The following is a 17,867-nucleotide window of genomic DNA, read 5'->3' on the forward strand; positions in this document are numbered from 1 at the left end:
TGTTGCGACTACTTGAAGAGTAGCAGCCGCTCATGGGGGTGGTTAGAATGCAGAGTCTGGGTGAATCAGAAGTTGCATCTCACTAGATCCCATGTGACATATAGATATGTGTGAGAAGCTTGGCTCTAAATGTTACGGACACCAATCAAGGATGCCCCACAGCATTTAGGATGTCGCAAAATAATTTTGCACACTTATTTGACCTGAAGAAACAAACTAGTTTGATTTAATTGCATTGAATCCTAAAAGAACAACTATCAAAGAAAAAAAAAAAAAAAAGCAGAGGTATTTGTTTTAATCCAAATGTTACCCATGCCCAAAGATTAAAAAGAAAGGAAATTATTTGTATTACCACCAATAATAATTTGGTAAGACACAGTAAGAAAGAACATCTTAAAAGATTATGGATTCTTCAGTAGGATACACCCTTTCCCTTCCTGACCTCTGTGAAGATGGCCGAAGTCGCAGCCATCCTGGACATTTGAGGAAAATACCAGCTTGTAGGCTGGAAGGAATAGAACTGATTTGACTTTGAGGGCCTATCAGTAAATCTAATACTTAAAAGAGATTTTTCCCAAAATGTTTATCAAATGAATGCTGCCTCCCTTTTTGTCTTTAATTCATAGAGATGGGCACAGATATGGAAACTTCGGGAGCACACTGGGGTGCTAAGAAGGTACCATGAATCCCCTCCTGCATGTCATTATATCTTTATGAAATTGCCACATTCTTTGAGCGCTAAATAACACAGCCCTATCATAGGTAATTTGTGGCTTGCTGTGTATTCCTGCCACAATCTAATCTCTCAAGAAAATATTCCTCCCTCTAAGACACATATCCCTTGTTTTGTTTTCACCTCCTCCTGCCTGTTCAGCCTCTACTGCCCCTATTGCATGCCCCAGCCACACACACACATTGTTCCCTATGTGAGGGATTGTCAGGCAAAAAGACATTGGATTAAAGGGGCAAAATACGGATTCTTCCTGCCCCTTGGCCTGCAGCCCACTTTCACAAGAGCCTTTCTCTGTGCCACCAACATATAATGAAAGTCCACAACTGCCAACCAGCTGTACAGTGCCAGTGTCTTCCCAGTCAGCCCTGGACAAAATGGAATGTGAGGAAATACAAATTCCAATAAAGCAAGACATTTTTTAAAGATTTATTTATTTATGCATACAAGAACTGGGGTGCAGGCCAGAGGTGTGGGGTGGTGAGAGGATTCACCAGAGAAAGTATGGAGCAGAACAGGCAGATCTACTGAAATACACTGCTGAGGGGAACAGTGGGCGAGACAGAAGAGGTCTGCTGTGCCATGTGGGTAGCCCCATGGCTGGCTGGGGATAGAACAAGTGCTGCAGAGGCTAACTGTAGCTTGATAGCACTGTCTTTAACCCCTGCACCTCCAGGGAAGCCCCTAAAGCAAAACTTTAAACAGCCAAAATTAGAGAATATATTGAGAATTTCTATCATTTTTTGGCCAGAAAAAAATTAGTGACATGTGCTTAATCATTAATAGCAAAATCTTTTTATTGCTCCAAAATTGAATTAGAATCCACAGACTAGATCTACTTAGAATCCAACTACTAGATCTCAATGAAGTGGGGTCCCCTGTACATTAGCCGACATGTAAGCTGCTCCTCTCACTAATGCACAGTTATCATCAGCCTTTTTTCTGTTACTTATTTCTCCGTAATCTGGTTTTTCTGAAAAAAAATTCATCCCTGCAGATATCTCTTAGATATTGAATAAGATATTGTCGTTTTCAAGGTCCAGAAGCAAATAACACTTGGTTTTACTAAAATCTCTTGAGCTGAATGTGATAGAAAGAACAACTAGCCACCCCCTCCAAACAGCCTTCTCATCCTAACAAATTCCTATTTCCTTGAGTGACTGGTTTTATCTATCTTCCAATATTACCCACTGGTAAATGCACCATTTGAATCCATATATATTAGATCAGTTTGATTCTTGAAAAACTCTAATAAGGAATTGACAAGACATACTGAATAAACATGAGTGAGGTCTCACCATCATCTGTGGTGGGGCAGAAGAGACATGAGGGTTGTGTTCTATGTCATGGACACGTTATAGTAGAAATCAGTGGTGGATCTGAGCATGACAGGCACTCTTTGCAGTCTCTGCTAGCAGTGAGTAGAGTTAGCAGATATCAGAGGGCAGAGCAGGATGTGGGACAGGCCAGGGCCTGCACCCCAACAACAGGTATGTGACTGAGGCGAGGAGCCCGCCCGCGGCAGGTGCAGCACAGCCAGGACCTGGCAGCCTCAGGAAAAGAGAACCTGCAGGTATAGTTGGGACTTGTCCTGAGTCTCCAAAGCTATTTTATGAATAGCTGTGCTATCTTCATTGTCTGCTACAAGATTATGGTTTGCAGTGGGAGGGAGTGAGGGGAGAGGGGAGGAGGGAGGAAGGGTGGAGTTTGGTGGAGTCCTCAATTCTGGAGGCTTTGATGACACATGCAGGCTGCTCCAGAAGGAGGTGCACTTGATGGAAGTTCTCTGTGCAAGTGGAGCAGTGGTGGAGGTCTGGCCCTGACAGTCCTGCCAGACTCTGGTTACCTGAGAGGCCCTACTGTGTCCCAGGCTATGATGACCACAGGAAATCTGTGGGCTCTGGATTCACACCCACATCTTCCTCCCATGCAGCACTGCCTACTTGACCTCCCACTGGGCATGGTCTTCCTTCTACCTTTCCATCCTTGAACACAGTGACCACCCTGATCTAAGTTTTCCAATTCAATGCTTGGATACCTCAGAATTTCCACATGAATGCTTTTGAAACATCCCAGGAACCAATAGGGTCACAGTGGCTCTTTGTTAAAGGGCCTCTTGGCCACTCTAGAAGGGCTCTCCTATATCCTGATGGCTTCCTCACAGAAAACTTAACCTCAGACTCCTGCTTCTAACACTAATTTAAATCTAGACTTCTTATTTCTCTAAAAGGTTTTGATCCTAAACAGGGTTTAATATTCCCATCACTTATTTTGTGAGAAAATGGGAAGCATTACACTCAGCTACCAAAACTCTAGAAGATAAATGCAAAATTAGACATCTTTTTTGTGGTTGGTCTATTATAGCTATCTGATGCTGTTAAGGGGAGTACAGGGCTTATGGTGGATGTCCACAGAGGAGAGACAGTGTGGCCTCTCATACCATGTCACTGATTAAGGTCTCACATCTGATAATACTCTGTCTTTTTTTTTTAATTTTTTATTTGTTTTCTATAGGTCTCTTGCTTCCACAAGAATGTAAATTCTTTTTTTAAAGATTTATTTATTTATTTATACAAGAACAGGGGCACAGTCCAGATGCAAGGGAGGGTGAGAGGGCCCACCAGAGACAGATTAGGGAACAGAATAGGCAGACTGATGAAATACTCTGCTGAGGGGAGCCACAGGAGAGACAGGAGAGGTCTGCCGCGCCATGTGGTACCATTGCTGGCCGGCCGGGATCGAATTTGTGCTGCAGAGGCCGCAGACAGCTTCACTGCACTGCGCCCAACTGCCTGTGCCACCAGGGGAGGCCCTAGAATGTAAATTCTTGAACACACAGAACTTGATAGTTTATTCACTATTATTTTTGTTGGTCTTGCACTTAGTAAGCATGCAGAAAACACTTGGGGAATGAGTGAATGACTACACACCAACACAGTCATTATCAGAAAACACCTGATATTAGATCTCAACACAGTGTGTGTGCTCAGGGTAACAATTTTGAAAAGGCTGACAAATGTGATACCGTTGTGTAGTCAACAATAGAAAGTGAGGAGCTGAATCAGCATTCCAAGTTCTAATGCAGCCCTAATGGCCTATGACTTATTGTATGAAATCAGGTGCAGGAGTCAATATTGTTATTATTCTATCTGCTATCACATGGGCCTCAGTAGTGTCCTGTTCACTCTGAATCAAGAAAGTTTTGAAATGGTCTCCAAGAGATTAAAATATTGTTGATTAGGGGTACTCCCTCACCTGGAAAAGTGACCAAGATAAGTATTACTTTGTTCGAGAAGAGAAAGAACTTATTAAGTGTATTTAATTCTATACTGCCAGTTTATTACATGGAGTACATCTTCAAAAAAGTATGATAAAGAAAACAGACTACAATTGAAATAGGTAGCTTCATTTGATTTAAGTAATGATTCTTTCAATTAGGCTAGAATAAGCTATGACAATTTGTTAAGAAACAAACATTGTGAAACTCAAATAGGAGGATTATTCTGTTGATTCTTAGGTCCTTGGTAGTGATAATACTAAGGGTTTAAAAACTCCTGGGTTTTTAGCATATGGCTATCCACAAAATCTTAATTTTTAAGATAAATGAGTGTGTAAGGTCAACAGGGTAAATACTATATAATAATTAGGGAGAAAAATCTCCCTTCCTTACCAGGTGTCAATTATATTCTTAGAAATGGATAGTCTATGCACACAGGAGGAGGTATTATGCCAACTCGGTGTTCCTGTAGTGTCACCCCCATTATAAACACATGCTAGAACTTTTGTAAGTGGCAACAGACTTCAGGAGATCCTTCAGTCAGTTTTGCCTTTATACCCACATGCACCGCCTGCCACACCACCATGCCTCTTTCAGAAACTGCCTTCTTTCTGCTACTGTGGCCTGACAAACTATCCCATCACAGCAAATTTTACTTCTACTCTTAATCCTTCCTGGCCTCTACCGATTTGTCCAACACCACCCAAGACCACTGTCCAGACCTCTCTTACAGCACCATATAGCATTGCATTCATTTATTAATTTCAATTTCACCAAGGCCAACAACTTTAAATCATTTTATGCCCTTGCCTGGCATTAATAATTCCTTATTAAAGTGACAGATATAAAATAAGAATATGCTTTGACTAAGCCATGGACTGTAGAGGACTCTAAAATTTCTCCTGTAGGTCCCAGGAAACAGGCATTCTAACATTTTAATTGACAAATATCTGTTTAGATTATCTTTCTCTCTTACACTAGCATCACAGCACCTGATCCTCTCAGTAAATATGCCACATGATTGACCTGGCTATCACTGGAACACATTCTCGTCCGAAATCCTCAGCCTGTTAACACAATCCCCTAAGTTACTGCCTAGCAAACTCTAATCTCATTTTACTTTATTTTCTAGATAATAAAAATACTTCCAATACCATAATCCTTTCATTTCTCTCAAATTAACCACTTAAACTGACCTTTCTTCCCTCTCTTTGCCTAGAATTCCCAGACCCTTTCTTCATCTAGGTAACCCCTACTCATGTTCCAGGGTACAGAGTCTTGGATTTTCCTGCAACTAAGAGTCAATGTGAAGGGTCATCACATGTCCTGTGAGATGCACAAACTTAGCACAAGAGGCCTGCCACATCGGATAACAATAAGTGGTTGAGTATCTTAGGGCAAATTCCAAAATATGATTCACATTAGCAAGCTCAATAAATTGTCTTATGAGTTCATCCATCTTTCCTCTGTTGACTAAGTGTCTATCCATCCTTGAAGGTGTACATCAAATTCTTCCTCCACAACACACACACACACACACACATCCCTAACACTAGATTCATCACTAAAATAAAAAATTTCAAATGAGAGAGGTATACGGAAATTCATTCCCCCCTCCTTAAATCCCTTATGCCAACTTCTCTTTACACCAATTTGGCAAAGTTTTGTACACTGATGTGATTTGGGAAATTTGATTCACAGCTGACATATATATGTCAATGCTGAAATATGAATATATTCCATGTTACAGGTGTTCCTCAAATGTTGATGAGTTCATTAAAGAAAAGTAAACACAGATCACTGATCTAAGGGAAACATCTTCCAGGTAACTGATAGCTGGATTTTCTAGTAAACACCACTGTCACTCTTTACCATTATCCTGGACACCATGAAGACAAAGATTATTTCCCAAAAAATATTCACTGATGCAATATATTCTGTGTTGAACGGTTGTCAAGTCTAAACAGTTAAATGGAAACCATGTCTTAATGCAGTAACTACAGGATTTTTATTATTTGTGTGGCATTTTTATACTTTACAAATCACTTTTATATCCATGACTCCATTTGAACTTTACAACCATCCTGGAAGTTGATGGGGTGATGTGATGATTAATGAATCAATAAACTAAGGCACAAAGATGACAGGAGACTTTAGCTGCAAAATCACAAGTCTGCAAAGAGAAACAATGGACAAGATTGCAGTGATACTTTACAGAGAGATGCAGCAGCTTAAAAGGATAAACAAAATTGACAAGCAACCAGATAGAAGAGTGGATGCTAGAATAGAAGTCTCACTAAATATTATGAAACACAGAAGAATATACAAAGACCAACTCTTCTAACTTGCATTCTCCAATCACAAGACACTTCATTCAGAGGAAGCCTGATTCCATGGGGCCTGAGCAAGCACGCAGGCCTGCAGAACTTCCCAAGTGCTTCAGGTTTTAGAGGGATGAAAGGGACTTTGAATATGTGTGCTACAATAATTATGTTTGTTTTAATGGAGCCATGTGGCTTCTGTTGTACTATAGTGCAAAGACCTAATTATTCAAACATAGCCATTAGTTCCCACACAGCAAAGATGACAGCAAATGTTATAAAGATAACATCTCTTGGCCATTTGCCCACTAGGCCTGGCCACAAGGACACTTCAAAAGCAGCAGCACCTCTTGCCAGGAGCATCCCACCACATGTCCTCAGACATCAGAGCCCAGAGTTGACTCAAGACATCTGGAGGGAAAAAGGGTCAATGTGGAGGTAGCAGCCCCTCCTCCTCAGTTCTCAGGTGGAGGAGGAGCAACTGGGCCTGGTTGGGACTGAGTGGAGTCCCCTGTCCTGCTGGCTATTTGCCAAGAGAAGAGCAGCTCCCATATCAGGAACTTATTTCAAAATTATAAGGTTGAAAGGAAATCATTCATTTTACTGGAGAACAAGCTATACCCACATACCTATGCAACTTCTTGCTACTACCACCGTAAAACACACACACACACACACACACACACGCACAGATATAGTGTATAACAAGTTGAATTTGTGTAGTATACTATTGCTCAAACTTGAGTACTCAGAAGCAGGCACCAGCCTGCCTGCATTTTTCCTACCCCAACCCTATGAGTAACAGTTAGGAAAACACAAAGGGCTTTAAAAAGTTCAAAGAATACATTTTTTTAAAAAGCAACTGCATCATTATCATGACCAAACTGCTGAATATTTAGTTAGACTTCTGTAAACTAAAGGAATTTTTTAAGTCAGGGGATGAACAGGAGTTATTATTGCTCTGCATTTAACCATAATAAGGAGATTTACTGGAAGTGGAGTCCATCGAAGTTTGAGTTTCTTTGTTTCCTATGCATGCATGCACTCACATGCACAAACACATGACACACACACAAAGACACACACACACACACACACCTGTCTGTCTAATAAGTGACCTGCCTGGAAACAAACGCCTAGAATTACTACTCTTTTTTAAAAATATATATATATTTATTTATTTATACAAGAACCAGGGTACAGGCCAGATGTGCAGGAGGGTGAGAGGATTCACCAGAGACAGAGCCGGGAACAGAACAGGCAGACTGATGAAATACACTGCTGAGGGGAGCAGCAGGCGAGACAGTAGATGTCTGCTTCACCATGTGGGATTCTCGCCGGCCAGCTGGAATTGAACACATGCTGCAAAGGCTGCAGACAACTTCACATTACGGCGCTCAACCGACTACGCCACCAGGGAGACCCCTAGAATTACTATTCTTGACAAGGATTTCTGCCACCTTTTTCTGGAATCATATTTCCCCACCTTCTTATTTCCACAAAATCGTAGTAAGAATTTTACCCATAAAAATTGAAACATGGGGCCTCCATGGTGGCTTAGGGGTTAAGTCTCAGCAGTATCATGCTATCACGGCTGTGGACTGAATTCAATACCTGGTCAAGGAGCTAACCCACATATGGTGCAGCAAACATCTCTTGTCTCGCCCGCTGCTCCCCTCAGCAGTGTATTTCAGTAGATCTGTCTGTTTTGCCCCCACTCTGTCTCTGGTGGATCCTCTCACCCCTTGCACTTCTGGTCTGCACTCCTGTTCTTCTATGCATAAGTAAATTAAAAAAAAATTAAAAATTGCAACATGAGGAGTACTCAGCTTAAAAAAAAAAAAAAACAGAAAAAATCTGTCACAATTATGAGGGAAATCCTACTTCTTTCTGGCTAGTACAGACTGTTCAAAGAAAACCAAGGTCTGCCAATACATCATGCCTTCAAGGGAGTGAAAGGAAGAGGTGAAAATTTCTAAGGTCCTACAGGATGACCTCCACACCAGCATGCTGCCACAAATCCAGTCTGGCAAGGATTTACCCAGTTTCAATGAGTTGCACTTTTCTTTCCATATGAAAAGGGGAAAGAAAGTCTTGGTGGGAGTGAAGTCAACACACTTGCTTAGGGAAAGGGATAGGGACTTCAGAAAGACCTCCAGAACTCAAAAGGGCTCTGGAAGTATGTCAGTTTAAAAAAAAATCACATACAGTTAAGAAAATTAAAATAATAGAAAAAAATATTAAAAATCAGAAGTAGGAATGAGCACATTGGTAGGGTTAGCCTTGAACCAGCTGTGGCAGAGAAAGGTGAGTCATTGAGAAGCTGAAAGTCCTAATGTCCCCTACAAAGTCAGTCAATACTTGGTTTCCCTGATGAATTTCTTCTGAACAAATACTGAATTTGACATTTGTCTCTTCACTTTCCACACATAAAATACTAAAGCACAAACAAGGCAATTGTAGTGTCAAGATCACAATATAAAAGAGACTGGACTATATATAGGATTTTTAAGTGATGAAGAGAAACTGCACCACCAGACACAGCCCACCCAGGCCTAGGACATGGGCTTGACTTCTGCTGTTCTTGAAAGCTGGTGCAGTCAAGTTCTAGAAAGCAACATGGCTCAGAAGACTCCACAAATGCTTATAGGACCAACTGCCAACAAAGGCCTCTGTGTAGGACACAGGACTCCCTTGATGGAAAATAACACATTTTTAGTGTCAGTCCTCACAGGTAGGTTGAAGGTGGTGACACCTGTCTTCCTCATGGGGCCCTGTGTCAGGTCTGAGGTTTCTGGGAATAGTAGGGGTGGTGACGCTGAAGAGAAGCAGTGACGGAAGGGGTGATGGCCTTAATGTCAATTCTGGAGAATATCCTGCTCAAGTGTTCTTAGTTTGCCTTATGTGTGGAACACTTCTGTGAAGTCTATAAATTTACCTCCTGGAACAATGTTAGTAAAACACAAAATAAAATGAATGTAATTAAAGGAAAGCAATTATATTGAAATAGGTTGTATAAGTAAAACCTTTGAAGTTTAAGTGATACAATGTTGGCATAAAATTGTATGCAAAAAAAATAGGTAATATGAGATCCTCTATTGGAGGTAATTTGTCTGCCACTTCTGATAAATGACACTTGGCTGCCACAGGTATGCGGTCAATGCATCTGACTGAAACCCCTCACGGCTTACGTGCATTTACCACACTAGAATCTATTATTCTGACACACCAAAGGGCAGGCTAGGACACCAAAATGTGATTTCCAAATATGAACTATTCGTGTAGAATCATATTTTTGCAATGTTAATATATATTTTATGTTGCTTTTCTGGTGAGATATTCAAGTCATAGTAAACACAAGGATATTCTTTCAGGGACAGATAAATGTAAAGTGTGTAATTTAGTTTTACCTCTGTTTGCCCATTTCGGGTGGTATTATAATGACAAATGCTAGCTGTTCCTTAGTTGTTTTGCAGTGGGACCTGAGAGCCATCATATGCATCTTGGGCCCAACAGTCACCAGGCACATGCACCTGCTTCCCGTGGATCCCAGGTCCCAGACAGGCATCTGAACCTTTGCAGGCACCAATGTTATCCTCAGAGCCAAGTGCATATGCTTGTCTGGGCTTGTTTCGAGTTGCTCCAGTTATCACAGACCAGACACACAACTCTGTGAAGAAGCCAGGAGACAGCTACCACCCACACCCAGCCCCAAGACCACCATCAGGACCCTGCATGCCAAGGCCCACCCACCACCTCCACCCTTGCCCTGACTCACAGGATCCAGTCCCAGAGCCAGACCTGAGGTGAAGCCTGAACTTCCCCTGCTGATCCTGCACACTTAGCTGGATATTTACTCACACACTCACGCATGTAAGTTTAGGGAGATATTTTGTATCTTGCATTTTATTTTTCTGTAAAATGCAATCATGTCTTTCACCTGTTTGAGGGGGAAAGAACCCTGTAGAGAATCTAATTTTTTCTAATTTTTCCATTGCAGGTATATTTGTTCATGACAGCACTGACAGTGTAGTAGAGGCTCACCTCTAGTTCCTGACAATGTCCTGCAGGACTCAGGACCCCAGGTGATGTCAAGACACCCAACGTGCCTTTGAGTAGTTTCATATAGTGCAATCTTTGCTAAAATCCCAACTCTAAAGCTTAGCAAAATCCACATGGCTTTGAAACATTCTTTTTTGTGTCAAAATTATGGTCTGAAATTTTGAAGAACAGACATTGCAACTTCTTTGTGGGAACTTTTGTGACTTAACATTTTGCAAGATGTAGAAGGGAAGACTCTCCTCACAATGCACATGAAAGAGTGTGGACCTGCTGTAGTCAACACAGGATCTTTTGGGTAACTCAGAGTGAGGTTGCTGGACTATCTGGTAATTATACTTGTAATTGTGGAAACAACCTAACAATCTCTCCGCAGATAGAGAAGTTGTTGTATATACAGGTAATGGAATATTATTCTGTCTTAAATAAGAAAAGCCTAACACATGCAAAACATGATAAACCTTGAGGACAGTACAAGTGTCTTGTCACCAGAAAAAAAAAAAGGACCAACTCTGCGTGATTCCATTTATAAGAGGTTGTAACATGTTAAAACTCATAGAAACATAAAGTAGAATGGTGGTTGTTTGGGACTGAGAGGAGAGAAAATGAGATGTTGTTATCCAATGGGTCTTAAGTTTCAGTTATGCAAGATAAGTAAGTTCTAGGGAACTGCTGGTACTTTGTGCTTATTGCTAATAATACTGTATTATATACTTAAAAATATGAGGGTAGATCTCATATTATCTTTTTCTTATCACAATAAAAACATCATGTAGGATAACAACTCCCCACAATTCCCTCTTCACCTTGTGGAACTCAAAACCTTGCCCATTTGAAGGCCTTTTCCTCCTTGCTGTCTTCCCACACTTATGAATCATATGGGCTTTCACTTCTGCATTTTATTTATTTTTAATTTTTTAAGATTTATTTATTTATATAAGAACTGGGGTACAGGCCAGGGGTGCCAGAGGATGAGAGGATTCACCAGAGACAGAGCAGGGAGCAGAACAGGCACAAGAACTGAAGACACTGCTGAGGGGATCAGTGGGCGAATTAGGAGAGCTCTGCTACACCACGTGGGTAGCTCCCTTGCAGGCTGGTAATTGAACCCATGCTGCAGAGGCTGTGGACAGCTTCACAGTGCTGTATTTTAAATAAGTCCCCACTACTGTGTTTTAAATAAGGGGACTGAAGTGGTCATATTCTGTATCACCCAAGCCCTCTCGCTGCCACAAGGCACTAGAACACAGCAACCATCTCAAGCTCCCGATGGTTACTCACATGGGAAGAGAGTATTGACTGAGTATTGTCTTGAGCAGTAAATGATCAATTTATGTGTCCTTTGGTATCTAGTGCTATCTATTATTTGTGTTATCATTAATATTATTAGGAAAGTAGGCTCCTTTTGTCCATGGAGGATATGCACAAAGACCTCCAGGGGATGACAGATACTTCAATAGTACTGAACCCTAGATATATGGTTTTTGTCTACACATCCATGTCTATGATAAAGTTTAATTTATAAATTAGGCACAGAAAGACCAACAATAATAACTAAGGACAAAATAAAACAATTATGGCAATATAATAAAAGTTAAGTGAAAGTGGTCTGTGTGTATGTGTTTCTATCTCTATTTTACTGTGCTGTGCTCTTTGATGTGAGATGGTTAAATGCCTGTGTGATGAGATAAAGTGAGGGGAGCAACATAGGCATCATTACGTACCCTTTAAAACATTCAAAGGTATGAATTGTTTATTTCTGAAATTTCCAAAATTTAATGTGTTTGGACCATGGTTGACCTACGGTACCTGAAATTTTGGAAAGTGAAACCGTGGATGGTGGGGGAGGGATAATATATATTGTTTCTTAAAAGCGTTTTTTATGATATATTGTGGTTCTCTTAGCGCTGTTTCCATACATTTTTGCTGCTTTTCATAGAAAGATAAAATTCTTTCTTTGACCGGGATTTAAATAATCCTTTTTTATTAGTCCTGCTTTGAAACCACAATCATTGAACGAAATCTGTTGTTCAACTACCCTGTGAAATGGATGCTGCGAGGTTATGATGACCCTGAATAAATCCGTAGTGCCTGTATTTGTGTGTGATGATTTTATTTGTTTTTGTGATGTGTTTTGTGTCAGACTAGCGGGGAGGGGTGTAAGTGGTGGCTTTCTGTCAGGCTGTCAGGGAGAGATGTAAAGTGGTCAGCATCAATATTCACTTTCCAGGAGTCCCTTGTTCTGGAACTGGACACTGTTCTTACAAAAATATCCAACTCTCACCTCCTATTGCAATAACTCTAATACATATTCCCCCTCTATATAGACCAATTAAAGGAAACTATAGGATTCACTATGATAGTGTAAATCTGAGAACCCCACTTATTTCATGGGAACCAAGCAATCAAGCTTTTCACAGTGATTGAAGCTGCAGGTTTAACAATGCCAAGGAGGGATGGGCCCAGGCTCCCCATGAATTCATTAATTGTGTTTATTGTACTTATTGTCTACTTGTGTCTTTGAGGCATAGGATCATAAAGTGTGAATGACAGAACCTCAACTACAGAGCTGCCATTCCTGCTCAGTTCAGGTTCAAAGGGATTTCTGTTAGTGGCACCACTACTGGGGTGCCAGCTCCTTCTAACAGGGAAACCTTCACAGAGAAAGCACAGCTATGCATCCCCACCCTACTGGTAACTGTTAAATCCAATATTATAAACATAAGTAGATCACCTAAGGGAGGGAAGTGATTTAAGTTAAGGATAAAATTATCTTTGCTTAAACAAAGTCAGTTAAATATTTCACATTGAGGAATCTTGTACAAATGAACAGATATGGACAATTTGCTGAGCAGCAGTACCTCCAGTCCTGCTCCAGGCTTGGCCTGTCAACTGTTCCCATGGCCCCCAGACAGGGCCTGGTCCCAGGAGATAGGGAGGAGTCTGATCAGGTTTGTAGGGAAGTCTCTGCCCCTTTATCTCTCCTCCAGCAGGACCTATTGGGGTTCATCCACATTATACACTATGTATTCACTCTTTATTTCCTGTCTTCTGGAAAGTCATGTTTAAGTATGCAAACCAACAATGACTCAAACCTGGAATTTTTCACACAGACACACAATCATTCTATTCATAATTAAGTAACAAATGTTTTATAAAGGAGCAGGACAAAAAGTGGATTTGACAGAATGATTCTGTGTTAATTGCATCTGAGTAATTATAGAGTGTCCTAGAAAATACTGAAAGTAATCTAGAGACCTAAAGACTTTACACTAAGGTAACGTTTTTGTGTATTCTCTTCATATTTGTATTTATTCACCAAATCATTGGTACTGACTCAATACTCACTAATTGGGTCCAAGTTCTATCATTTATATTAACCTCATGATTGTTTTAACCTGAATTAGTGGTTTAAATCCAGTGATAATGATAGACTGTAATAGTTTTAGATACAAATTACCAGGAATAATATATGTCATTTTACAGGAATTGAAAATGTCTCAGGCCCCACATTTGAAGAAGTTATAATCTATGTTTTGTGTAAATCCATGTTCACTGTCAATATGTAATCATAATATCTACTATTAATTATTAGGTCAACTAATTGACTCACTATTGCCCAGTTGATATTATTTCAATAAAAGTTTACATACTTTTTTTAAGATTTATTTACTTATGCATACAAGAACTGGGGTACAGACCAGAGGTGTTTGGGGGGGGGCGGTGACAGGATTCACCAGAGATCAACTGGCAAACAGAAAGGCAGATTGACTGAAGTACACTGCTGAGGGGAGTAGCGGGTGAGTCAGGAGAGGTCTGCTGCCCCTTGTAGGTATCTCCCTGTCTGGGGATCGAACTTGTGCTGCAGAGGCTGTGAGGCCCAACTGTCAATAGATTTTGCAAATAAATATTATAACTTTTTGAAAGGTTTTTATGAGTCTATATTTATACTTCATATTAATTGGTGGGCCATGTACCAATCTCAGCTGGGCATTAACAGCATCCGTGGAAAATATATTCTTTGCCAAGAGCAGTGATGCGGAAACCAAGCTCATAGTGCCTCACAAGAAACATTTGTTAAATTTTCAGGAATGGTTGAGTCTTTTGTTAAATGTTACCATAATTAAATATCAAATCACCTAAACTTACAATTTAATTTCATTAAATACAAAAGTAACAAGAATTTTATAATCATCACTTTCTAAATACTTTGTTGGATTTCACTGTGCCCTATCATATGAGTGTTGTGGTGGTGCCGCATAAGGGTAAGCTATCTTATATCTAATCCTAATGCCATGTTCAGTCTCCTTGGCAACCTGATTGTCCACAGTGAGGGTATTTATGCACAGAAATCAATAATCATCATAAATCAGAGCTTGGTTTATTTTGTTGAATGCCCAAGATTTTAAAATGACACAGCTTAAACTTCAAAGTGTGTTGTATATCCATTGTAGATACACACTATAAAATAGCACAACAAATTGAGTAAATGTTCTCCAATATTCAAAATCTATTATCTAATTAATAAAGAAATCAGTCACATCTTTGAAGAATAAGTGAAGTCCCAACATCTGTCTTTGTTATTTCTTTTTCACCTTTCTCATTAGCATAATTATGAAATTATAAACCAACATTCATGTCAGGACTCATTTGTTCATCTGTTGCAATGTTAGGTTAACTACACATACAATGTTTCAGCCTAAATCAACAAAAACAATTTTTGTGAATCAAATTGAATTTGTGACAAAAATTAACCTAGATCTTATTATTGGTAAATTTCATGCAATATATTGTAATGCTAGCACAAATGATAATAAAATTGTATGCACTGTTTTTTCTGGAAAGTAAAATGTTTATCAGTATACCATTTACTAAGTAGTTCCGCTAATTTACTCTACATATATGAAAATTCTAGCCAATTTGCGTAAGCATGTCTATGGAAATAGTAAGGATGTTTTATGTTCACAGAAAGGAATGTCTCAAATTAAATAAATTTCTTTGGTGATGTTTGTCCAAAGATGCTTTACTAAAGTGTTAGTACTCAAATATAGTTTTGATGCCCCATCCCAGTATTGTGCATGAACAAACATTATCCATGTTTGCCCCCTTTTTTAAAAAAGATTTATTTTTATTTAAACAAGAACTGGGGTACACGCCAGAGGCGTGGGAGGGTGAGAGAATTCACCAGAGACAAAGCCAGGAGCAGAACAGGCAGATTGACCGAAATACACTGCTGAGGGGAGTAGCTGGTGAGACATGAGAGGTCTGCCACGCCATGTGGGTATCTCCCTGGCCTGCTGGGATTGAACCTGCACCACAGAGGCTGCAGGCAGCTTCACAGCACTGTGCTCAACCCACTGTGCCACCATATTGGCCCTTTTAAATATAGTCTTGGGCCTCTCCAGTGGTGTAAGGGAGAAAGACACAACCTATGAAGCTCTCCACAGCCATTGCAGCACGAGTTCGATCCCCGGCCAGGGAGTTACCTACATGGTGCAGCAGACCTCTCCTGACTTGCCCACTGCTCCTCTCAGCAGTGTGTTTCATTCAGTCTGCCTGTTCTGTTCCCCGCTCTGTCTCTGGTGAATCCTCTCACCACCCACACCTCTGGCCTGTACACCAATTTTTGTATGCATAAATAAATCTTTAAAAAATATATTCTTGTCTAAACATACAATGATGGCATTTACCTCAGGATTTCAGTTGTTACTTAATTGTGATTTACCTACTAAAAATTTAATTATATATTTTTAAATTACACACACACACACACAAACACACACTGCTTTTTCAGAACACACACACACTGCTTTTTCAGAATTGAGACCAGGGATATAACATATCCTTAGTATTCAGCATCTTCCCCCAACTTACAGCTGGAAGGTAAGTCTAATCGGGCAGTGAAGGGGCACACGTTTCCATCCTTGGTTCTTGGCTCTACAAGGACATTGCCCAGTAAAGTTCATAGTATGTTCCATAATCACAATGACAAAGTTGCAGTGAGTGGAGGTCTTGCCAAATTGAGATGAGATATAGATAAAGCCAAAGGAGTTGAGAAGTAATAAACAATGTAGTTCTGGGGGCAAGTATCTCGGGACCAACTATGAAAATAAAGTTATATTTCTGGATACAGCACCAAGAAAAGTGATTTACCATAGTGGGGGTCCAATACCATAGAGTGAGGTAGCTCTCCTACCAACCTGTGACTATTCAGGTGCCTCTCTTTTTCTTTCTCTTTTACCTAATAAACCTGTACTATTAAAATGTAAATAAATAAAAAGAAAAGACCATGTAGAAAATTAGTGAGTGAATGAATGAATAAATGCTGAACTTTCACCATGCTGTACTAAGTTGCTTGAAGGTTTTATGTCTGGAAAATACATGGTATAAAAAATTGCCCGTGGCACCTAATTTAAAATCTGAGAGATCCATACTGACCTTAAATTGGGAGTAGGAAACGATAGACTTAGCACCCAATCTTGCCCACCATTATTATTTAAATTAAGTCTCACTTTATCACAACCCATGATTATACATTGATGTGTCTGTGGTTGCTTTTGTCCTGAAGCAGCAGCACTGAGTAGTTGTGACAGACAGGGCAACCTGCAAGCCTACATATTTACCATCTGGCACTTTAGAGAAAAAGTTTGGTGATCTCTATCTTAGAGGAATTAATGCAGTAGGTAGAATTCTTCCTACGTTTCTTTCATATGGTTCAACTAGAACAAAAAACAATTACATAATTCATGTCTTCAGCTAACATTTTTTTTTCCTGAAGATTTATTTTTTATTTATACAAGAGCCAGGGTACAGTCCAGATGTGAGAGGATTCACCAGAGACAGAGTGGGGAACAGAACAGGCAGACTGACGAAATACACTGCTGAGGGGAGCAGTGGACGAGACAAGAGAGGTCTGCCACGCCATGTGGGACCCTCGCTGGTCCACCAGGATTGAACCTGCACTGCAGAGGCTGCGGACAGCTTCACAGCATGGTGCTCAACCTGCTGCGCCACCAGGGAGGCCCTTCAGCTAACATTTAATGTATGCCTACACTGGAAACAAATAAGACCTATCCCTCCATTCTCTGCCTGCCAGGAATTCTAGTTGGAAAGACTGAAACATAGAAGTTCATTATCAGATTTAAGACATTGCCATGAACTTGAAGGAGATATCCCCTCTTAGAACAACGTGAAGGCACAAGTTTCACAAGGCAACTGTTGTCACTCATGCTTCTTTGATGCAACTGGGGTCCCACTGTCTAAGAACAGGGTAAGACAAGCAATGATTTTGAGGAGCCTCTGTAATGAGAGAGGTGAGAGCACCAACTCAGGTTACAGTGCATTTTTTTTTTTAAGATTTATTTATTTATTTATACAAGCACTGGGTACAGTCAGAAGCGCAGGAGGGTGAGAGAATTCACCAGAGCCAGAGGGGAGAGCAGAGCAGGCAGACTGACAAAGTACACTGCTGAGGGGAGCA

This window comes from Talpa occidentalis, unplaced genomic scaffold (genome assembly GCF_014898055.3).
Source record: "Talpa occidentalis isolate TD23 unplaced genomic scaffold, MPIMG_talOcc4v2.1, whole genome shotgun sequence".
Taxonomy (NCBI): domain Eukaryota; kingdom Metazoa; phylum Chordata; class Mammalia; order Eulipotyphla; family Talpidae; genus Talpa; species Talpa occidentalis.